Genomic DNA, 22,732 nt, shown 5'->3' with positions numbered 1-22,732 from the left:
CATTTGCATGAGTAACTAGCTTCATGACAATGATTTCTATTACACCAATTGAACTACATTAATTGAAAAGTTTTCTGCATTGTTAAAAAAAACCATGTCTAGTTTAGTAACTACTTGCAATCCCTGTGTAATAACAATTCTAGGGCATCCTATTCTTATGACGCTGCGGTGCTGGTCCTCTAACTCCTACAAGAAGTTTAAATGACGCTTGAACCCTCTTTAAAGGCTATGTACACCTTTCGAAAGCAATTTTTGTTTGATGCATTTTATTCATTTTTGGCTAAAAATCATATTTAACAGTTTTTCTAACTCTGTGACTGGTACTTTCACTTTGTGCCCGTCATCTAATAACACTTATTTCTTAAATTCTTATTTAACCCTTTCAGGACCGGGCCAATTTTTACCTTTCTGCCCAGGCCATTTTGAGCAAATCTGACGTGTCACTTTGTGGTAATAACTTTAAACCGCTTTTACTTATCCAAGCCATTCTGAGATTGTTTTCTAGTCACATATTTTACTTAATGACAGTGGTAAAATTGAGTAAAAAACATTTCATTTTTATTGATAAAAAAGTACCAAATTTACAAAAAATTCAATTTTTCGACTTTTATAATAATAACTCCAATTATAATTATTACTTTCCCCATATGTCCACTTCATGTTTGGATCATTTTGAAAATTACATTTTATTTTTTTGGGACGTTAAAAGGCTTAGGCTACTTTCACACTTGCGTTAGGAGCGGATCCGTACAGACGGATCCGCTCCTATAATGCAAACGCTTGCATCCATTCAGAACGGATCCGTTTGCATAACTGTTTTTTTCAGATCTGATTTTTCACTTCGTGAAAACTCAGATCCGACAGTATATTCTAACAGAGGCTTTCCCATGGTGATGGGGGCGCTTCAAGTTAGAATATACTAAAAGAACTGTGTACATGACTGCCCCCTGCTGCCTGGCAGGTGCTGCCAGGCAGCAGGGGGCAGACCCCCCCCCCCCCCCCCTCCCCTGTATTTAACTCATTGGCCAGTGCGGCCCCCCTGCCCTGTTTTTAACTCATTGGTGGCCAGTGCGGCCGCCCCCCCTAATTAAAATGACCGATCCTCCATCATTGGTGGCAGCGGAGAGTTCCGATCGGAGTCCCAGTTTAATCGCTGGGACTCCGATCGGTAACCATGGCAACCAGGACGCTACTCCAGTCCTGGTTGGCATGGTTACTTAGCAATTTTAGAAGCATTATACTTACCTGCGATGTCTGTGACCGGCCGGGCGCTCCTCTTACTGGTAAGTGAAAATTCTGTGCTTTAAGCAATGCGCCGCACAGACCTTTCACTTACCAGTAGGAGGAGCGCCAGGCCGGTCACAGACATCGCAGGTAAGTATAATGCTTGTAAAATTGCTAAGTAACCATGGCAGCCAGGAATGCAGTAGCGTCCTGGTTGCCATGGTTACCGATCGGAGTCCCAGCGATTAAACTGGGACTCCGATCTGAACTCTCCGCTGCCACCAATGATGGGGGATCGGTCATGTTAATTAGGGGGGGGGGGGCGGCCACACTGGCCACCAATGAGTTAAAAATGGGGGGGGGGGGGGGCGCACTGGCCACCAATGAGTTAAAAATGGGGGGGGGGGGGGTCTGTTGCCTGGCAGCAGGGGGCAGTCATGTACACAGTTCTTTTAGTATATTCTAACTTGAGTTTTCTCCAATCCGATGGTATATTTTAACTTGAAGCGTCCCCATCACCATGGGAACGCCTCTGTGTTAGAATATACTGTCGGATCTGAGTTTCACGATCTAACTCAAATCCGATGGTATATTCTAACATAGAGGCGTTCCCATGGTGATGGGGACGCTTCAAGTTAAAATATACCATCGGATTGGAGAAAACTCCGATCTGATGGTATATTAATATGGACTTTACATTGAAAGTCAATGGGGGACGGATCCGTTTGCAATTGCACCATATTGTCAACGTCAAACGGATCCGTCCCCATTGACTTGCATTGTAAGTCTGGACGGATCCGTTTGGCTCCGCACGGCCAGGCGGACACAAAAACGCTGCAAGCTGCGTTCGGGTGTCCGCCTGCTGAGCGGAACGGAGGCCAAGCGGAGCCAAACTGATGCATTCTGAGCGGATCCGCATCACTCAGGATGTATTGGGGCAGTACGGATCCGTTCGGGGCCGCTTGTGAGAGCCTTCAAACGGAACTCACAAGCGGAACCCCGAACGCAAGTGTGAAAGTAGCCTTCGAAGTTTAGAAGCAAATCTTAAAATTTTTAATAACATTTCCAAACCCCAATTTTTTCAGGACCAGTTTAGTTATGAAGTCACGTTCTGAGGCTTACATAGTGGAAACCACCCATAAATCACCCCACTTTAGAAACTTCACCCCTCACTCTATTCAAAACGGGTTTTACAAACTTTGTTAACCCTTTAGGTGCCCCACGAGAATTAAATGAAAATGGGAATGAAATTTCAAAATTTCACTTTTTTTTGCAGATTTTAAATTTTTATATATTTTTTCTGCAACACATCAAGGGTTTACAGCCCAAAAAAACTCCAATCTATTACCCTGAATCTGGAGTTTACAGAAACACCCCATGTGTGCTTAAAAACTGATGTATGGGCGCACAGCAGGCGTCAGAGTGGAAGGAGCACCATATGATTTTTGGAGAGCAGATTTAGCTGGAATGGTAATTGGGAGCTTATGTTTCATATGAAGATACCCTGAGGTGGCCCTACGGTGGAAACCCCCCAAAAGTGACTACACCCGTCAAGGAATATTTCAAAGTGTGTAGTGAGCACTTTGACCCATCAGGCGTTTCATAGAATTGGGAAAAGATTAGCTGTGAAAATTAAAATTTAAAATTTTTTCCTGAAAAAGTTGCTTTGCACCCACATTTTTCACTTTCTCAAGGGGAAACAGGACAAAATGCACCCCACATTTTGTTCCCCATTTCCCCCCGAATACACCAAAACTGAAAAAATTATGTATGGATGTTTGGCAGGGTTCACAAGGGAAGTAGCGCCATAGGGCTTTTGGAGGACAGATTTTGCAGGATTTGCTTTTGGGAGCTATGTCTCATATTAAGACAGCCTGAGGTACCCCTAGACTGGAAACCCCAAAAAAGTTACCCCATTCTGGAAACTACACCTCTCAAGGAATATTTCAAGATGTATAGTGAGAACTTAGTCCTCAACAGTGATTCATGGAATTGGCTGTGAAAATGAAAAATAAAACATAAAAATTCCAGAAAAATGGACTTTAGACCCAAATTTGTCACTTTCACAAGGGGGAACTGGAGAAAATGCACCCCCTAATTTATTGCGCATTTTCTCTGGATTACAGCAATACCCCATATATGCTTGTATACTGGGCATACAACAGGGGTCAGAAGGAAAGGAGCACCACATGGCTTCTCGAAGGCAGATTTCACCGGAATAATTGACAGGCGCCATCTTGCAATTGAACACACCCTGAGGTACCCCTAGAGTGGGAACCCCAAAAAAGTGACCCCATTCCGGAAACTACACCCCTCAAGGAATATTTCAAGGTGTGTAGTGAGCACTCGCCCATCGGGCGATTCACAGAATTAGGAACGCTTGGCTGTGAAAATGAAAAATTAAAAATTTTTCCCCAGAAAAAGTTGCTTTACACCCACATTTTTCACTTTCACAAGGAATAACAGGACAAAATGCACCCCACATTTTGTTCCCCATTTCCCCCCCGAATACGCCAACACCCCATATGTGCTAAAAAAATGATGTATGAGCGCATGGCAGGGCTCTAGAGTCAAACAGCTAAATATGAATTTTGCTGACCTGAATTGGCAGACATGTAATTTAGGTGCCATGTTGCATTAAATAAATTCCTGAGGTCCCCAGAAATGAAAAACCCCAAGTGAAGTGACCCCATTTTGGAAAGAGCACTCCCGTATGAACATTTTAAGTGGTGGAAAGGGTACTTTTTAGCAAACAGGTGTCTCACAGAAGGCAGAAATACTAGAGAGGATTTCAAAGCACACATTTGTAAAAATGAAAATTTACTAGCAGACCCCAATTTGTCCCTTTCACAAGGGGTTAAAGGAGAAAATGCACCCCAGTATATGTTCCCCATTTTCTCCCCTTTTTGCAAACACTCCATATGTGCTTGTAGCCTGCTGTATGAGTGCACAGCATGGCTCTAGAGGCAAAGTGCAAAAAATGTTTTTTGCAGGCCTGAATAAACAGACATGGATTTTAGGTGCCATGTCGCATTTAAAAAATTCCTGAGGTTCCCTGAAATAAAAAAAAGTGACCCCTTTTTGGAAAGTGCACCCCCGTACGAACATTTTAACCGCTTTACGTCCGCCCATAGGATATAAACGTCCTATGGGTAGACGTCTATTTCTGAAAGCACGTTCTAAAACGTCCTTTCAGAAATAGCAGCTGCACGCTAATCGTGCAGCTGCTGATCGGGTTGCCCGCTGTCAGTGACAGCAGGGCAACCCTAAGACAAGGCAGGGACAGTGCCCAGGTGTCCCTGCCTTCTAGATCGCTGCAGACACAGCGCTCACCGAGTGCTGTGTCTGCAGAGAAGGAAGCGCTGTGCGCTTCCTGTTCCGGCCCGGCGGTCATGTGACCGCCGTGACCGGAGTGTGCAGGAGCTGTGTGAGGTCTCTGAGACCTCGATCAGCCCTGCTGTGAGGCTGTACAGCGCAGGATTGCTGCTGTACAGCCTCTATAGGGGTGCATTTGTCCTGTAACTGGGGCTACTATGTCAGCCCCAGTTACAGGAGAAATCAACTGTGAAAAAAAATAAAAAAGTGAAGTAAATGTCCCCCAGAGGTCTTGTATGACCTTATGGGGGACGAAAAGTGTAAAATAAAAAAAATAAAAATAAAAGGTTGAAAATAAAAAAATAAAAAAAGTTTCACATGTAAAAAAAAAAAGTCCCCAAGTAAGGAATGAAAAAAAAAAAAAAAGAAAAATAGAAAAAATAAAAAAAAGTATACATATTGGGTATTGCCACGTCCGTAAAAACCAGCTCTATAAAAATATCACATGACCTAACCCCTCGGATGAACACGTAAAAAAAAAAAAAAAAACGGTGTCAAAACAAGCAATTTTTGTCACCTTGCATCACAAAAGGTGCAACACCAAGTGATCAAAAGCGCGTATGTCCCTCAAAATAGTACCAATAAAACCGTCACCTCATCCCGCAAAAAATGAGCCCCTACATAAGAAAATCTCTCAAAAAATAAAAAAACTATAGCTCTCAGAACATGGACACATTAAAAAAAAATTTTTTTGTTTTAAAAATGCTATTCTTGTGTAAAACTTTAATAAATGAGAAAAAGTATACATATTAGGTATCGCCACGTCCGTAACGATCTGCTCTATAAAAATGTCACTTGACTGAACCCCTCAGGTGAACGCTGTAAAATTAAATAAATAGAAACTGTGCTAAAACAACCAATTTTTTGGTCACCTTGCCCCATAAAGTGTTATAATGAATGATCAAAAAATCATATGTACCCAAAAATAGTACTAATAAAACTGGCACCTTATCCCCTAGTTTCCAAAATGGGGTCACTTCTTGGGAGTTTCTACTGTAAGGGTGCATCAGGGGGCTTCAAATGGGACATGGCATCTAAAAACCATGTGGAGTTCCTTTTCTTCTGCGCCCTGCTGTGTGCCCATACAGCAGTTTATGACCACATGTGGGGTGTTTCTGTAAACCGCAGAATCTGGGTAATAAATATTGAGTTTTGTTTGGCTGTTAACCATCGATGTGTTAAAGAAAAAAATTGATTAAAATGGAAAATCTGCCAAAAAAGTGAAATTTAAAAATTTGATCTCCATTTTCCTTTAATTCTTGTGGAACGCCTAAAGGGTTAACAAAGTTTGTAAAATCGGTTTTGAATACCTTGAGGGGTGTAGTTTCTACAATGGGGTCATTTATGGGGGTATCTACTATGTAGGCCCCCAAAGTGACTTCAGACCTGAACTGGTCCTTATAAAGTGGGTTTTGGCAATTTTCTTATAAATTTGAAGAATTGCTTCTAAACTTCTAAGCCTTCTAACGTCCTAAAAAAATAAAATGACATTTCCAAAATGATGCCAACATAAAGTAGACATTTGGGGAATGTTAAATAATAAATATTTTATGAGGTATCACTTTCTGTTTTAAAAGCAGAGAAATTGAAATTTAGAAAATTGCGAATTTTTCAAATTTTTGGGTAAATTTGGGATTTTTTCATAAATAAAGGTGAAATATTTTGACTCAAATTTATGATTATCATGAAGTACAATGTGTCACGAGAAAACAATCTCTGAATGACTTGGATAAATAAAGACGTTCCAAAGTTATTACCACATAAAGTGAGATATGTCAGTTTTGCAAAATTTGGCCTGGTCAGGAAGGGGGCAAATAGCCCAGATGGCAAGTGGTTAAGGGGTAGAAAGGGCACGGTTCTTTCACAGAAAAAAATATGTAGTGGTTGTTGGAAAGTGGATATGAAAGCGAGGTGGACTAAATCAGAGATATAAAGTGGAAATATTACAGCGAGCATAAAGGATTAAATAAATATTTCATGGATGTGGTAGATTCTGAAACAATCCTGCATACACAGGCCAGGTTTTTCAGGGCAGGTTTCACAGTGGTTAATGGTGTCTTTCCTTATCCCCCTTTTGGAACACACCCTGCATCTTTTTGGAGTCTTTCCCTTCCTTGCTGTCTTGGGGACTTGACCTGGAAAATATTGCCTTGGTACAACACAGGCACCGTAACATAATGAAGTACTGGGACCCTCCCCAGCCTGGGTTTGAAAAATAAGGGCCTTGATTACCACCCCTTGAAACTGAAGGAAAGTTCCTCTGTTGCCTGCAGAATGAAATAGCACAGCATTTTGCACCACACTTTTGTTTTTTGTGTGGCACTGTAGGGCTTCATAAGTTGATCTGCAAGATCCACCCCTCCTATGTGCCTGTTGTAGTCCAGGATGCAAACTGGTTTGGAGGTAGTGGTTGTGGTACCACATACAGGGCCAGGGGAGCTGGCGTTGGTGTGAATTTGGGTCAGTACAAGGACGTCCCTCTTGTCCTTATACTTAACCACCAGTATGTTATTATGGAGGAGAGCCCTACTTTCACCCATTCTCAGTGTTTGCCCTACCAGGGATCTAGGGAAGCCTCTCTCTGATATTTGCGCATTGTGCTGCAAGCCACAGGACCTCTGGCAGTTAGGGACCTGAATATCCAGCAGTGGGTGCAGTAATTCCCACACAATCTTTCTACTAACTCCTAGGATGGGGGGGCATTCTGGGGGTTCTATCCGGGAATCTCTCCCTTCATAAACGCGGAATTTGCGTGTGTACCTAGAGCTACTCACAAAGTTTGTACATTTTTATGCCATACCTTGCCCGTTTGCTAGGCAGGTACTTGCGGAATCTAATCCTCCTTTTGAACAGTAATAGGGACTCGTCTACACTGACATTTTTATCAGGGTTGTACACCTCAGCAAACTTGGTGCTGAAGTGGCCTAGCTTTGAACAGACGGTCAAACGTTGGGTCGTTTTGGGGTGGGCACTGTGCATCGTCATTGTAGTGTAGGAATTTCCGAATTGAATCAAATCGATTCCGGGTCATGATCTGACTGTAAATTGGAGTCTGGTAGAAAATGTCTGAACTCCAATATTGCCTAATGTTTTTTTTTTTTTTTTTTACAACGCCCATATGCAGCAGGAGTCCCCAAAATGTCATCATCTCTGCTGCCCTTAATGGGGTCCAACCTAGGGGTTTAGCATATGGCGAAGTAGGGTTCTGGGAAATAAATTGCTGGGCATATAAATTTGTTTGGGTCACCATCAAATTTATAAAATCTTCTGAGAAAGATTTTGAAAAAAATCTATTTCTATGAAGCCTGTGCAATAAATTGGGATTCCAGAGTTTCCCATAAACTCTGGAATTTGGGGCTGATGATCATCAGGGGGTGGGGTCTGTAAGGATTCACTCTGGGTGACTGCCTCCTCTGCTACCCTGGGGCACCTTCTAGAGGAGCCAACCCGGAGGGAGGCCATTTTGGATTTGGTATTCACAAACGGGGATTCGGTATATGATGTCATTGTAGGCGAAACCTTGGGATCTAGTGATCACCAGTCAGTGTGGTTTAATATAAGAACTGTGAAAGAGTCCCACCACACAAAAACAAAAGTTTTAGATTTTAGAAAAACAGACTTTTCAAAAATGAAATTAGTCATAAATGAGTCCTTATCAGACTGGAACGGATTACATGGAGTCCAGGAGAAATGGGACTACTTAAAAGGTGCATTATTGAAGGCAACAGAAAATTGCATTAGACTCGTCAGTAAAAGCAAAAAAAGGAGGAGACCAATGTGGTACTCAGCAGAAGTGGCCCAAATCATTAAAAATAAAAAGCTAGCATTTTGTAATTATAAAAAAACCCAGAGCAATGAAGATAAGGAAATCTACAAGATTAGGCAGAGAGAGGCCAAGCAAGTTATAAGAACTTCTAAAGCGCAGGCAGAAGAAAAACTAGCTCAGTCTATGAAAAAAGGGGATAAGACATTCTTCAGATATATAAATGAAAAAAGGAAATTAAAACAAGGAATAACTAAATTAAAAACAAAGGACGGAAGGTATGTAGAAGAGAATAAAGGGCTAGCCGACTGCCTTAATGAATACTTCTGTTCAGTTTTTACAAAAGAAAAAGGAGAAGGACCTCCACTAGAAAGAATGACTATTAAATCGTTTGATGCATGTATCTTTACAGAGGAAGATGTTCTAAGTTTGCTGTCTAAGGTGAAGACAGAAAAGTCACAGGGGCCTGATGAGATACACCCAAAATTATTAAAAGAGCTTAGTGGTGAGCTGGCAAAACCATTAACAGATTTATTTAACCAATCATTAGTAACAGGAGTCGTCCCGGAAGATTGGAAATTGGCAAATGTCGTGCCCATTCACAAGAAAGGTAGTAGGGAGGAATCGAGCAACTATAGACCAGTGAGTCTGACATCAATAGTAGGCAAATTAATGGAAACCCTATTAAAGGATAGGATTGTGGAACATCTAAAATCCCATGGATTGCAAGATGAAAAACAACATGGGTTTACTTCAGGGAGATCATGTCAAACAAATCTTATAGATTTTTTTGACTGGGTGAATAAAATAATAGACGGTGGAGGTGCAGTAGACATCGCATATCTAGATTTTAGTAAGGCTTTTGACACTGTCCCACATAGAAGACTTATCAATAAACTGCAGTCATTGAGCATGGACTCCCATATTGTTGAGTGGATTAGGCAGTGGCTGAGTGACAGACAGCAGAGGGTTGTAGTCAATGGAGAACATTCAAAACAAGGTAATGTTACCAGTGGGGTTCCACAGGGATCTGTACTGGGACCGATTTTGTTTAATATCTTCATAAGTGATATTGCAAAAGGCCTCGCTGGTAAGGTTTGTCTTTTTGCTGATGACACAAAGATATGTAACAGGGTTGATGTTCCTGGAGGGAAACGCCAAATGGAAAAGGATTTAGGAAAACTAGAAGAATGGTCAGAACTCTGGAAACTGAAATTTAATGTGGATAAGTGCAAGATAATGCACCTGGGGCGTAAAAACCCAAGGGCAGAATATAGAATATTTGACACAGTCCTGACCTCAGTATCTGAGGAAAGGGATTTAGGAGTAATTATTTCAGAAGACTTAAAGGTGGGAAGACAATGTAATAGAGCAGCACGAAATGCCAGCAGAATGCTTGGATGTATAGGGAGAGGTATAAGCAGTAGAAAGAGTGAAGTGCTTATGCCGCTGTACAGAACACTGGTGAGACCTCACTTGGAGTATTGTGCGCAGTACTGGAGGCCATATCTCCAGAAGGATATAGATACTCTAGAGAGAGTTCAGAGAAGAGCTACTAAACTAGTACATGGATTGCAGGATAAAACTTACCAGGAAAGGTTAAAGGACCTTAATATGTATAGCTTGGAAGAAAGAAGAGACAGAGGGGATATGATAGAAACTTTTAAATACATAAAGGGAATCAACTCGGTAAAGGAAGAGAGCATATTTAAAAGAAGAAAAACTACCACAAGAGGACACAGTTTTAAATTAGAGGGGCAAAGGTTTAAAAGTAATATAAGGAAGTATTACTTTACTGAGAGAGTAGTGGATGCATGGAATAGCCTTCCTGCAGAAGTGGTAGCTGCAAATACAGTGAAGGAGTTTAAGCATGCATGGGATAGGCACAAGGCCATCCTTCATATAAGATAGGGCCAGGGGCTATTCATAGTATTCAGTATATTGGGCAGACTAGATGGGCCAAATGGTTCTTATCTGCCGACACATTCTATGTTTATGTTTCTATGATGAGGGGATAGAGGAAAGTGGCATCCTCTTCTCCCTCACTGGCAGACTCAGTATTGGAGGTAAGCATGGCGTATGCCTCTTCAGCTGAGTATACACGTTGGGATGGACGAGCCATTTTTATTTTATTGGGGTGTGATGTGTGAAACGTTTAAACCTTTATTTAGTGTGGGGTGTGTATGTAGTGTTTTCACACGTGAAAGGGCTTGTAACAAATTTGAAATATATATTCTAACTACCACTAACTGCAGGTCTTTTTTCACACCAAAAAATAAATAAAAAATTAAATGTGCAAATGCTACTGAGCACACTACTGATCGGTGCACTGCAGCACACACGCACAGATCGTGCGTGCAAAAACTGTAGTATAAAAATTGATTTGGTCAGTGATTTCCATCAGTGATTGTGAGCCAAATCTGTCAGGATGGCAGCAACACTTTCTAATAGGGAAGATCTTGAGCACGGGGACACCCAAGGCATAGAAATGTAATGGTGTCTGCAGCAGCACAGTGTGCAGTGTTAACAGGACCTGACAGGTGGCAGATTTTCAATTATTCCGAAATGACTGTTATATAACAGATTACGAATTCTATCTGTGAGGGGAAAACAAATTCACATTAATTGTCAGCCATTCCTTGTTTTTTTTCTCTTCCTGTGAGATTCCAGATAACCTTAAACATTTGTTTAAGGCCTCTTTCACACGACCGTATGGCTTTTTCAGTGTTTTGCTGTCCGTTTTAAACGGATCCGTTCCGTTTTTTGTTTTCGTTCCGTTTTTCCGTTCAGTTTTTCCGTATGGCATATACAGTAATTTCATAGAAAAAATTGGGCTGGGCATAGCATTTTCAATAGATGGTTCCGCAAAAAACGGAACGGATACGGAAGACATACGGATGCATTTCCTTATGCATTCCGTTTTTTTGCGGACCCATAGACTTTAATGGAGCCACGGAACGTGATTTGCGGCCAAATATAGGACATGTTCTATGTTTCAACGGAACGGAAATACGAAAACGGAATGCATACAGAGTACATTCCGTTTTTTTGCAGAACCATTGAAATGAATGGTTCCGTATACGGACCGTATACAGAACGCAAAAAACGGCCCGCAAAACGGAGAGGGCCTAAGACCCTTTGAATATCTGCCCTTAGAATCCAGATTAACCCCTTCTGGACGAGACCATTCCCCCCCCCTCCTCTTTTTTTCTTTTCTTTGTTTTTTACTCTTTGCCTTCCCAGAGTCATAACTTTATTTTTCCGTTCACATAGCCATATGAGGGTTTGCTTTTTTGCCGGACAAGATGTACTTTCAAATGCCACCATTTTGATATTTTAATAGTACGGGCGTTTTTCACATGCAGCGATGTCCATGGTGATTTTTTTTTTTTTTTTTATTCATTTCAATTTTGGGGAAAGGGAGGTGATTTTGAATTTTTATAGTTTTAAATATTTTTATATAATTTTCATTTACACTTAATAGTTCCCTCTAGGGAACTTAAACAATTATTAGATTGCTTCTCTCATAGACCTGAGTGCATTAGCGTTGGTGACTATGAGCGTTTCCAATGGAGCCCTGCCACAGACGGGGTCTCTATAGGAACCTACCTGTGGCAACCTTTTATCATTCAGGATGACTGGGGCTGCTGCACACACTTTCCGGCTCCTGATCCCCACTGAAGTGAGGTGTTGCACACCCAGGAGCATGTGATCCTGGATTTTTGAGCTCCTAGATGCGGTGGTCACATTTGGAGTTAAATGTGTGAGATTGACGTAATCTTTGATCGTAAACATTAGCCCCAGTGTCTGCTGTTAGGAACACAAGGCACCTATGAATGGGCACCATATTTAAATACCTGACTCCCAGTGTAAATTGGTGGTTGAGAAGGGGTTAAATGAATTTTATTGTAGCTTTGAGTATTATACAGTGCAGACTGCTTATGGAGGTCTGAATTCCTGTCTAAGGGCTCTTTCACACTTGCGTTCTTGTCTTCCGGCATAGAGTTCCGTCGTCGGGGCTATATGCCGGAAGAATCCTGATCAGGATTATCCTAATGCATTCTGAATGGAGAGAAATCCGTTCAGGATGCATCAGGATGTCTTCAGTTCCGGAACGGAACGTTTTTTGGCCGGAGAAAATACCGCAGCATGCTGCGCTTTTTGCTCCGGCCAAAAATCCGGAACACTTGCCGCAAGGCCGGATCCGGAATTAATGCCCATTGAAAGGCATTGATCCGGATCCGGCCTTAAGCTAAACGTCGTTTCGGCGCATTGCCGGAGCCGACATTTAGCTTTTTCAGAGTGGTTACCATGGCTGCCGGGACGCTAAAGTCCTGGCAGCCATGGTAAAGTGTAGTGGAGAGCAGGGGAGCAGCATACTTACCGTCCGTGCGGCTCCCCGGGCGCTCCAGAGTGACGTCAGGGCGCCCCAAGCGCATGGATCATGTGATCACATGGATCACGTCATCCATGCGCATGGGGCGCTCTAACGTCACTCTGGAGCGCCCCGGGAGCCGCACGGACTGTAAGTATACTGCTCCCCCGATCCCCGCTCCTACTATGGCAACCAGGACTTTAATAGCGTCCTGGGTGCCATAGTAACACTGAACGCATTTGGAAGACGGTTCAGTCTTCAAATGCTTTCAGTACACTTGCGTTTTTCCGGATCCGGCGTGTAATTCCGGCAAGTGGAGTACACGCCGGATCTGGACAACGCAAGTGTGAAAGAGGCCTAAGGAGCCCTCCAGTTTGTCTTTCCAGTGCTAGTGCCTCTTAAATAATAGTTTGGTACAAGGAGAGTGGTTTGTTCCGGTTTCTTCTACTTGTACTATGTTTGTGACTAGGTAAGTGAAGCGCACCTTTACATGGCAGTGGTCATTTCTCCTTGCTTGCCCGATCATTCAGATACAGCAATCATCCCTCCTGTATGGGGATGAAGGACTGCTACTGTGCATCTGCAATCATTGTGAGCAGCGGGTCCTGTTTACTGCTGACAGGCCTAAACTATGCCTCCTTAGGTAACCCTTGTCCCATCTGTCTTCGATAAGTCCTAGAGTCAGACTAACAACATGAAGTAGAAGGGGGGCTTTTGTTTTGGATGTCTCACTATTGCCATCTGGTTTTAGTTCATGTTTGTGGGTTTTTATATTACAATCTCTGATCTGCCATTGACCTTTTATGCTGTGTGGTCAGTAGTCAGTCATTCTTACCCAGATTAAGGGCTCATGCATATGAGCGTGTGTCTCGTGCCTGTATTGTCGACTACAAATGGCGGTCCGCAATGCACGGGCACCATCCTTGTGCACGCCTTTTGACTTGAATAGGTCCGTGATCTGCAAAAGATGGTCCGCGCCACAAAATAATAGGACATGTTCTATTTTTTTTTGCGGTGTGGAGGCACGGATCAAAATCCCACAGAAGCACTTCCGATCTGTGCCTCTGCACCGCTCTGTATCTTGAGGATACTTTTAAGTCAGTGGGTTATAAGGAGTGCACATGGCTGGTGTCTGTATATTGCGAACCTGATGTTAGTGGTCCGCAATACGGGCAGGGTGCACACACGCCCTAAGTAGAATGTGTTATGGCGCATGTTTCTGACCTTATTACAGCTCTGTCCAAGCTCCAGGCTGTAATCTGCATCAATTTGTAAGGTCCCATTCTATCGGACTCTTTTTATGCCAAAGCATTATTATTTTTTTATCAGACCTATATGAAAAATAAGTGGTATGCTCCCCCAGTAGTTTCAGCTGAGTGAATGGTGGGTGTGTTTGTTTGCCTGTCTTACAGGCAAGTGCCCAGGTGTGTTTGGGCTGATACTTGGCTGTAATGGAGGTGTATGAATACACGTGTTACTCATCTGAAACTGGCACCAGTCTAGAAGACCTCCGTAGTGTTGTGCTGGAGGCCTAATGCAGTCAGAAAAAACTGCCTAAAAGCTTAGGAGCATCATCAAGCCTTCCATATGTGTGACAGCCGGTGTCCTCAGGACATTGACAGGGAAAGTGACACCTGTGGCTAGCTTGAAAAATATCTGCTGAGCTTGCAAATACTTAATATTTTTAAACTTGCCCTCTTCTGCTTTGAGTTTATTTCCTAACAAGCGGCTTTACATATTTACCAAGTGATCTATTATGCGTCACTTAAGAAAACCTTTTTTTTTTTCTTTTATACTTGCTGATGAATTTTTATAGTTTCTCCAAATGTAATCTGATTTCACACATGCATTAAATTGCACGCCGCTTTCTTTAAATTGTGTTTTTTGTTTTTTTGTCCCTTCCTGCTGATTCACCTGCATTTTCTTTTCTGCCATGCTTTGCGGATTTACAAACTGGCATTTCCTAAAATAGAAGGTATGTGGACATTACTTTTATGTATATATTACTGTACTTTTCTTTTGAACCCCTTGTGCACTTGTGTGTTTTTGACTTGACAACCCCTTAATATTATTGACTCGTATTGGCATGAATTAACCTTTTGTAGTTCAGAGGGCCATCATATTTTCTGCAATTATGATAATCTCTGACCCTTTATAACTTTAGAAGACAGCAATGTTAGTTATGCAGAAAAGGCTACATTTGTCTGCATTGTACTACTCGTATGAGCGCTACTTTCACACCATGACGAATCCGCACGAAACGAGAGTGTGAAATTAGCCTAATTTATATGCCTGTATGCTGCAAACCTATTTCATTTGTTCATAGTCTGTCATGGAAAGTAAAGTTATGGGTATGTTAGTTTTTGTAGCGGTCAAAACCAGTGTGTTTTTAAAAAAAAAAAAGGAGAAATTGCCTTTTTAACCACCTCAGCCCCCAGTGCTTAAACACCCTGAAAGACCAGGCCACTTTTTACACTTCTGACCTACACTACTTTCACCGTTTATTGCTCGGTCATGCAACTTACCACCCAAATGAATTTTACCTCCTTTTCTTCTCACTAATAGAGCTTTCATTTGGTGGTATTTCATTGCTGCTGACATTTTTACTTTTTTTGTTATTAATCGAAATTTAACGATTTTTTTGCAAAAAAATGACATTTTTCACTTTCAGTTGTAAAATTTTGCAAAAAAAACGACATCCATATAGAAATGTTGCTCTAATTTTATAGTTCTACATGTCTTTGATAAAAAAAAAATGTTTGGGTAAAAAAAAAATGGTTTGGGTAAAAGTTATAGCGTTTACAAACTATGGTACAAAAATATGAATTTCCGCTTTTTGAAGCAGCTCTGACTTTCTGAGCACCTGTCATGTTTCCTGAGGTTCTACAATGGCCAGACAGTACAAACACCCCACAAATGACCCCATTTCTGAAAGTACACACCCTAAGGTATTCGCTGATGGGCATAGTGAGTTCATAGAACTTTTTATTTTTTGTCACAAGTTAGCGGAAAATGATGATTTTTTTTTTTTTTTTTTTTTTATTACAAAGTCTCATATTCCACTAACTTGTGACAAAAAATAAAAAGTTCTATGAACTCACTATGCCCATCAGCGAATACCTTGGGGTCTCTTCTTTCCAAAATGGGGTCACTTGTGGGGTAGTTATACTGCCCTGGCATTCTAGGGGCCCAAATGTGTGGTAAGGAGTTTGAAATCAAATTCTGTAAAAAATGACGAGTGAAATCCGAAAGGTGCTCTTTGGAATATGGGCCCCTTTGCCCACCTAGGCTGCAAAAAAGTGTCACACATGTGGTATTGCCGTACTCAGGAGAAGTTGAGGAATGTGTTTTGGGGTGTCTTTTTACATATACCCATGCTGGGTGAGATAAATATCTTGGTCAAATGACAACTTTGTATAAAAAAATGGGAAAAGTTGTCTTTTGCCAAGATATTTCTCTCACCCAGCATGGGTATATATAAAATGACACCCCAAAACACATTCCCCACCTTCTCCTGAGTACGGAGATACCAGATGTGTGACACTTTTTTGCAGCCTAGGTGGGCAAAGGGGCCCATATTCCAAAGAGCACCTTTCGGATTTCACAGGTCATTTTTTACTGAATTTGATTTCAAACTCCTTACCACACATTTGGGCCCCTAGAATGCCAGGGCAGTATAACTACCCCACAAGTGACCCCATTTTGGAAAGAAGAGACCCCAAGGTATTCGCTGATGGGCATAGTGAGTTCATGGAAATTTTTTTTTTTTTTGTCACAAGTTAGTGGAATAGGAGACTTTGTATGAAAAAAAATAAAAAATAAAAAAATCATCATTTTCCACTAACTTGTGACAAAAAATAAAAAATTCTAGGAACTTGCCATGCCCCTCACGGAATACCTTGGGGTGTCTTCTTTCCAAAATGGGGTCACTTGTGGGGCAGTTATACTGCCCTGGCATTTTCCAGGGGCCCTAATGTCTGGTAAGTAGGTAAATGACCTGTGAAATCTGAAAGGTGCTCTTTGGAATGTGGGCCCCTTTGCCCAGCTAGGCTGCAAAAAAGTGTCACACATCTGGTATCTCCGTACTCAGGAGAAGGTAAGGAATGTGTTTTGGGGTGTCATTTTACATATACCCATGCTGGGTGAGAGAAATATCTTGGCAAAAGACAACTTTTCCCATTTTTTTAATACAAAGTTGGCATTTGACCAAGATATTTATCTCACCCAGCATGGGTATATGTAAAATGACACCCCAAAACATATTCCCCAACTTCTGCTGAATACGGAGATACCACATGTGTGACACTTTTTTGCAGCCTAGGTGGGCAAAGGGGCCCAAATTCCTTTTAGGAGGGCATTTTTAGACATTTGGATACCAGACTTCTTCTCACGCTTTGGGGCCCCTAAAATGCCAGGGCAGTATAAATACCCCACATGTGACCCCATTTTGGAAAGAAGACACCCCAAGGTATTCAATGAGGGGCATGGCGAGTTCATTGAAAAAAAAAAAAAATTTGGCACAAGTTAGCGGAAATAGATTTTTTGGATTTTGTTCTCACAAAGTCTCCCTTTCCGCTAACTTGGGACAAAAGTTTCAATCTTTCATGGACTCAATATGCCCCTCAGCGAATACCTTGGGGTGTCTTCTTTCCAAAATGGTGTTATTTGTGGGGTGTTTGTACTGCCCTGGCATTTGAGGGTCTCCGCAATCATTACATGTATGCCCAGCATTAGGAGTTTCTGCTATTCTCCTTATATTGAGCATACGGGTAATGAGATTTTTTTTTTCCGTTCAGCCTCTGGGCTGAAAGAAAAAAATGAACGGCACAGATTTCTTAATTCGCATCGATCAATGTGGATGAAAAAATCTCTGCCAAAAAAAGAAAAAGGAGGGGAAAGGCGTCTGCCAGGACATAGGAGCTCCGCCCAACATCCATACCCACTTCAGCTCGTATGCCCTGGCAAACCAGATTTCTCCATTCACATCAATCGATGTGGATGAATAAATCATTGCCGGAATTTTTTTTTTTATATATACAAAGTGTTTGCCAAAGTATATGAACACCGCCACCTCCTCAGCTCATATGCCTCGCAAACATATCTTTTACTGCAGAGGAGAAATCTCGTCTTGCAGCGCCGCATACACCGACTTGCGTGTAATCTGACAGCAGCACAATGCTTCTGTCCGAATGCACATCAGTGCTGCAGCTGGTCAATCGGTTGGTCCACCTGGAAGGTAAAAAAAACAAAACAAAAAAGAAAAAACCAGGCCGCAAAGCAATAACTTTATTAACTTTAGAGCAGAACATATTAACTTTTTTAAACTTTTTTACTTACCGGTAATTTTTTTTTTGTTTAGTTTTTTTTACCTTTATAGAACAAACCTCTCCTTCCCCATGGGACAATGTGCAAAGCGCAAATCGCCCAAAGATGTGGCGAAGTACGTTATGCACTTTATCCCAGGTGAAAGGAGAGGTTTGCAGCAGCTGAGAGTAAAAGGGCCCTAATAGCCCTGTGTGCCTGTCCTGTGAGATGCAATCCCTATGCTAGGTGTACCTGTGTGTGGTACTTCCGGAAACACTCTCCATAGCATAGGGCAGGGTGGTCAGCACAGTCAGGACAGAAATAGCGGGTGTCACGCCTTATTCCACTCCTGCTACAGACACGACATCTTTTTCGGGGTGACGGTTGGGTTGAGGTACCAGGAACGACACTGGGGAAATGTCGCTCGTGTAGACGGCTAACTACACTGGGGGATGGGGCCACGGAACCTCCTGGGTAAAGGAGGTTCTCGATGATCTCTTCCTGGAATTTGAGGAAAGATCGTGTTCTCCCAGCCTTACTGTAGAGAACAAAACTATTGTACAGCGCCAATTGAATTAAATATACAGACACCTTCTTATACCAGCGTCTGGTTCTGCGGGAAACTAAATACGGAGACAACATCTGGTCATTGAAGTCCACCCCTCCCATGAGCGCATTATAGTCGTGGACACAGAGGGGCTTTTCAATGACACGGGTTGCTCGCTCAATTTGGATTGTAGTGTCTGCGTGAATGGAGGAGAGCATGTAAACGTCACGCTTGTCTCTCCATTTCACCGCGAGCAGTTCTTCGTTACACAAGGCAGCTCTCTCCCCCCTTGCAAGACGGGTGGTTACAAGCCGTTGGGGGAAGCCCACGCAACTAGTTCGCGCGGTGCCACAGGCGCAAATCCGTTCTAGAAACAAATGCCTAAAGAGGGCCACACTTGTGTAAAAATTGTCCACATAAAGATGGTACCCCTTGCCGAATAAGGGTGACACCAAGTCCCAGACTGTCTTCCCACTGCTCCCCAGGTAGTCAGGGCAACCGACCGGCTCCAGGGTCTGATCTTTTCCCTCATAGACACGAAATTTGTGGGTATAGCCTGTGGCCCTTTCACAGAGCTTATACAATTTGACCCCATACCGGGCACGCTTGCTTGGGATGTACTGTTTGAAGCCAAGGCGCCCGGTAAAATGTATTAGGGACTCGTCTACGCAGATGTTTTGCTCGGGGGTATACAAATCTGCAAATTTCTGGTTGAAATGGTCTATGAGGGGCCGAATTTTGTGGAGCCGGTCAAAAGCTGGGTGGCCTCTGGGACGGGAGGTGGTGTTGTCGCTAAAATGCAGGAAACGGAGGATGGCCTCAAATCGTGCCCTGGACATAGCAGCAGAGAACATGGGCATGTGATGAATCGGGTGCGTTGACCAATATGACCGCAATTCATGCTTTTTTGTCAGGCCCATGTTGAGGAGAAGGCCCAAAAAAATTTTAATTTCGGAAACTTGGACTGGTTTCCACCGGAAAGGCTGGGCATAAAAGCTTCCCGGGTTGGCGGATATAAATTGTGTGGCATACTGGTTGGTCTCTGCCACGACTAAGTCCAAGAGCTCCGCAGTCAAGAACAGCTCAAAAAATCCCAGGGCCGAACCGATTTGAGCCGTCTCAACCCGAACTCCAGACTGGGCGGTGAAAGGGGGAACTACAGGTGCGGCTGAAGTTGGTGACTGCCAATCAGGGTTTGCCAGCACCTCAGGGATTCTAGGGGCTCTACGAGCCTGTCTGTGCGGTGGCTGCGACGGGGTAACTAGTGCACGTGCCACCGTACCAGCTTCAACTGCCCTTCTGGTGCTCGCCACGTCACCATGTTGTACGGCAGTGCTGGTACTAGGTCCAGGGAGGGCTGCGCTGCTGGTGTATGCCTCACCACGTGATCCGGCAGCGACAGCCCCACTCTGCTGCTCTTGAAGCGGATCCTGCATAACCTGTGGTCTAGCGACATGGGGCCGGGTACGCCTGGTGCTGCCAGGGACCTCCACCTCCTCGTCCGAACTTTGGGTCAGAGAGCCACTGCTTTCCACAGGTTCATATTCTGACCCGCTAGATTCATCAGATGAGGGTTCCCACTCCTCATCCGACTGGGTCAGAATCCTGTAGGCCTCTTCAGAAGAATACCCCCTGTTTGACATTTTGGACTACTAAATTTAGGGGTATTCCCTGAGACTACCCAAGAAAAAAAGCAAACCTGTCTTACAAAGGGGAGGCTAGCGAAGTACCGGAGGCCGCTGCGGTTGATAAAAAATATCAAAACTGATTTTTTTATCGCCGCAGTGCGTGTAAAATGAATGTGCAGTGATCAAAAAATATATATTTTTTGTCACTGCGGTGGGGCGGGCGTGGGTGAACGCACGTGTGGGCGACCGATCAGGCCTGATCGGGCAAACAGTGCGTTTTGGGTGGAGGGCGAACTAAAGTGACACTAATACTATTATAGATCTGACCGTGATCAGTTTTGATCACTTACAGATACTATAAAAGTACAAATGCTGATTAGCGATACGCTATTCAGCGAATAAAAGTGACTGCGGTGCGGTGGGGTGGGCGCTAACTGACGCTAACTACCTAACCAAGGGGCCTAAACTATCCCTAAAACCTAACAGCCAATACTAGTGAAAAAAAAAAAGTGACAGTTTACACTGATCACTTTTTTTCCTTTCACTGGTGATTGACAGGGGCGATCAAAGGGGTGATCAAAGGGTTAATTGGGGTGCAGGGGGGTGATCTGGGGCTAAGGTGTAGTGTTGGTGCTACTCACAGTTCAGTCTGCTCCTGTGCTGGATCCAACCGACGAAAAGGACCAGCACAGGAGCAGACAAGCCATATAACAGATCATATTTACTAATATGATCTGTTATATGGCTTGTGATTGGATTTTTTAAAAATCGCCAGCCTGCCAGCCAATGATCGTTGCTGGCAGGCTGGTGACGAACTTGTTGTTTAACTTTTGCCGGCCCGCGATGCGCATGCGCGGGCCGGCTTGGAGCGAAATCTCGCGTCTCGCGAGATGACGCGTATATGCGTGACTGTGCGCAGCGCTGCCACCTCCGGAACGCGAATCTGCGTTAGGCGGTCCGGAGGTGGTTAACAATAAAAAGTTTGCTATCCCTTATCCTGTTAAGGCCTGGTTCACAGGAACTGCACTATACTTCAGCAAAAAGACTGTTTTTTTTTGTTGTTTTTTTCCCTCTCCTTTCACACGGTCAGCCATGCATGTTGTCACTCGGTAAAAATGCCAATGTGTATATAGTCAAAGGCTGCCCAACAGGAATAGGATCACAGCTGTCCTTATGTGCAGTCGTGTGTTACATATGTGTTCATCAGTTTGAGCCAATGACATTTCAACTTTGCCAGACTAAGTTCATAAAAACCTATAGTAGATGTAAAGAATTTCACATTTTGGTAACCATACAACATTTTGTATCCTAGTTTTCTACACAAACCCCTTTTAGCACGTTTCTATTCATCAAATGGACTATGAATGCGTGTTTTTTATTTTTATTTTTAGAATTGCTAATAAGTTGCCCAATACACAGGCTTGATGTGCAATTGTCATTCTTTTTTTCTTTAAAGGGACACTGACAGGCCCAATTAGCATATTTAGGCATATATATGTCAGTACAGGTCTTATAAAGTCTATTAAAATCATCTAAGTATCCCCCCTGTCCCCCTTATAAATACCGAAATATTAAGTTTTATAACCTGCTTGTCCGGTCACAAATCTGCCCAAGGGGCGGCGTTTCATCTGAAAATGCGCCCAGCCAGCCGCTCCCAACTGCCGTCTGAAGCCCCGCCCAGCTCATCAATATTCACTTCGCTGGGCGGCGGCTACAACTCTCCCGACTCAAGTGCCCAGCGCATGCGCATAAAGCAGGGGCTGCAGCGCTCTGTACGCAGGCGCGATGTGACCCCGGCCGGGCGCATGTGCTGAAGATTGGACGGAGGACGTGCCAGGAGGATCGAATGGGCTGTGCGCAGAATCTTGAGTCGGGAGAGTTGTAGCCGCCGCCCAACGAAGTGAATATTGATGAGCTGGGCGGGGCTGCAGACGGCAGTTGGGAGCGGCTGGCTGGGCGCATTTTCAGATGAAACGCCGCCCCTTGGGCAGATTGGTGACCGGACAAGCAGGTTATAAAACTTAATATTTCGGTATTTATAAGGTGGACAGGGGGGATACTTAGATGATTTTAATAGACTTTATAAGACCTGTACTGACATATGCCTAAATATGCTAATTGGGCCTGTCAGTGTCCCTTTATGGTCTCATGCACACGAATGTTTGGGTTTGCATCGGATGCAAACCCATTCTCTTCAGTAGGGCTGCAAAAGATGGCCCCCACAAAAAAAATAGAACATGTCCTATTCTTCGTTTTGCAGACAGCCGGTTCCGTTCCTCAAATTGTGTAGTGCACACGGGCAGCGTCAGTGTTTTGTGGATCTGCAGTTTGCCCTAATGTGTAGGGGCAGTGATACTGACCATTTTTGTATTATGCTTTAATTACTGAAATCATACATTTCTATTAGAAAAATAGCCCTGAAATGGACCATTTTGTGCTTTAGCAATGCCCCCTGCCTTCTGTTTAACTAAAGGGGTTGTCCACTTAATTTTTATTGGTGACCTAACCTCAGGATA

General features: G+C 43.2%; 1 protein-coding gene and 1 long non-coding RNA gene across 10 annotated transcripts in view; both read left to right on the top strand.

Annotated features, from left to right (window-relative positions):
- Positions 1 to 22,732, top strand: part of ELAVL2 (ELAV like RNA binding protein 2) — a 178,777-nt gene that overhangs the window by 40,499 nt on the left and 115,546 nt on the right. The gene's annotated exons all lie outside the window — the stretch shown is intronic.
- On the top strand, positions 1,348 to 22,166 carry LOC120989229. The gene is made up of 3 exons (XR_005776243.1): positions 1,348 to 1,358; positions 4,912 to 4,919; positions 21,983 to 22,166. It is a non-coding gene; the product is annotated as an uncharacterized LOC120989229 (long non-coding RNA).

This window comes from Bufo bufo, chromosome 2 (genome assembly GCF_905171765.1).
Source record: "Bufo bufo chromosome 2, aBufBuf1.1, whole genome shotgun sequence".
NCBI lineage: Eukaryota > Metazoa > Chordata > Amphibia > Anura > Bufonidae > Bufo > Bufo bufo.
This window is presented reverse-complemented; position numbering and strand designations above follow the sequence as displayed.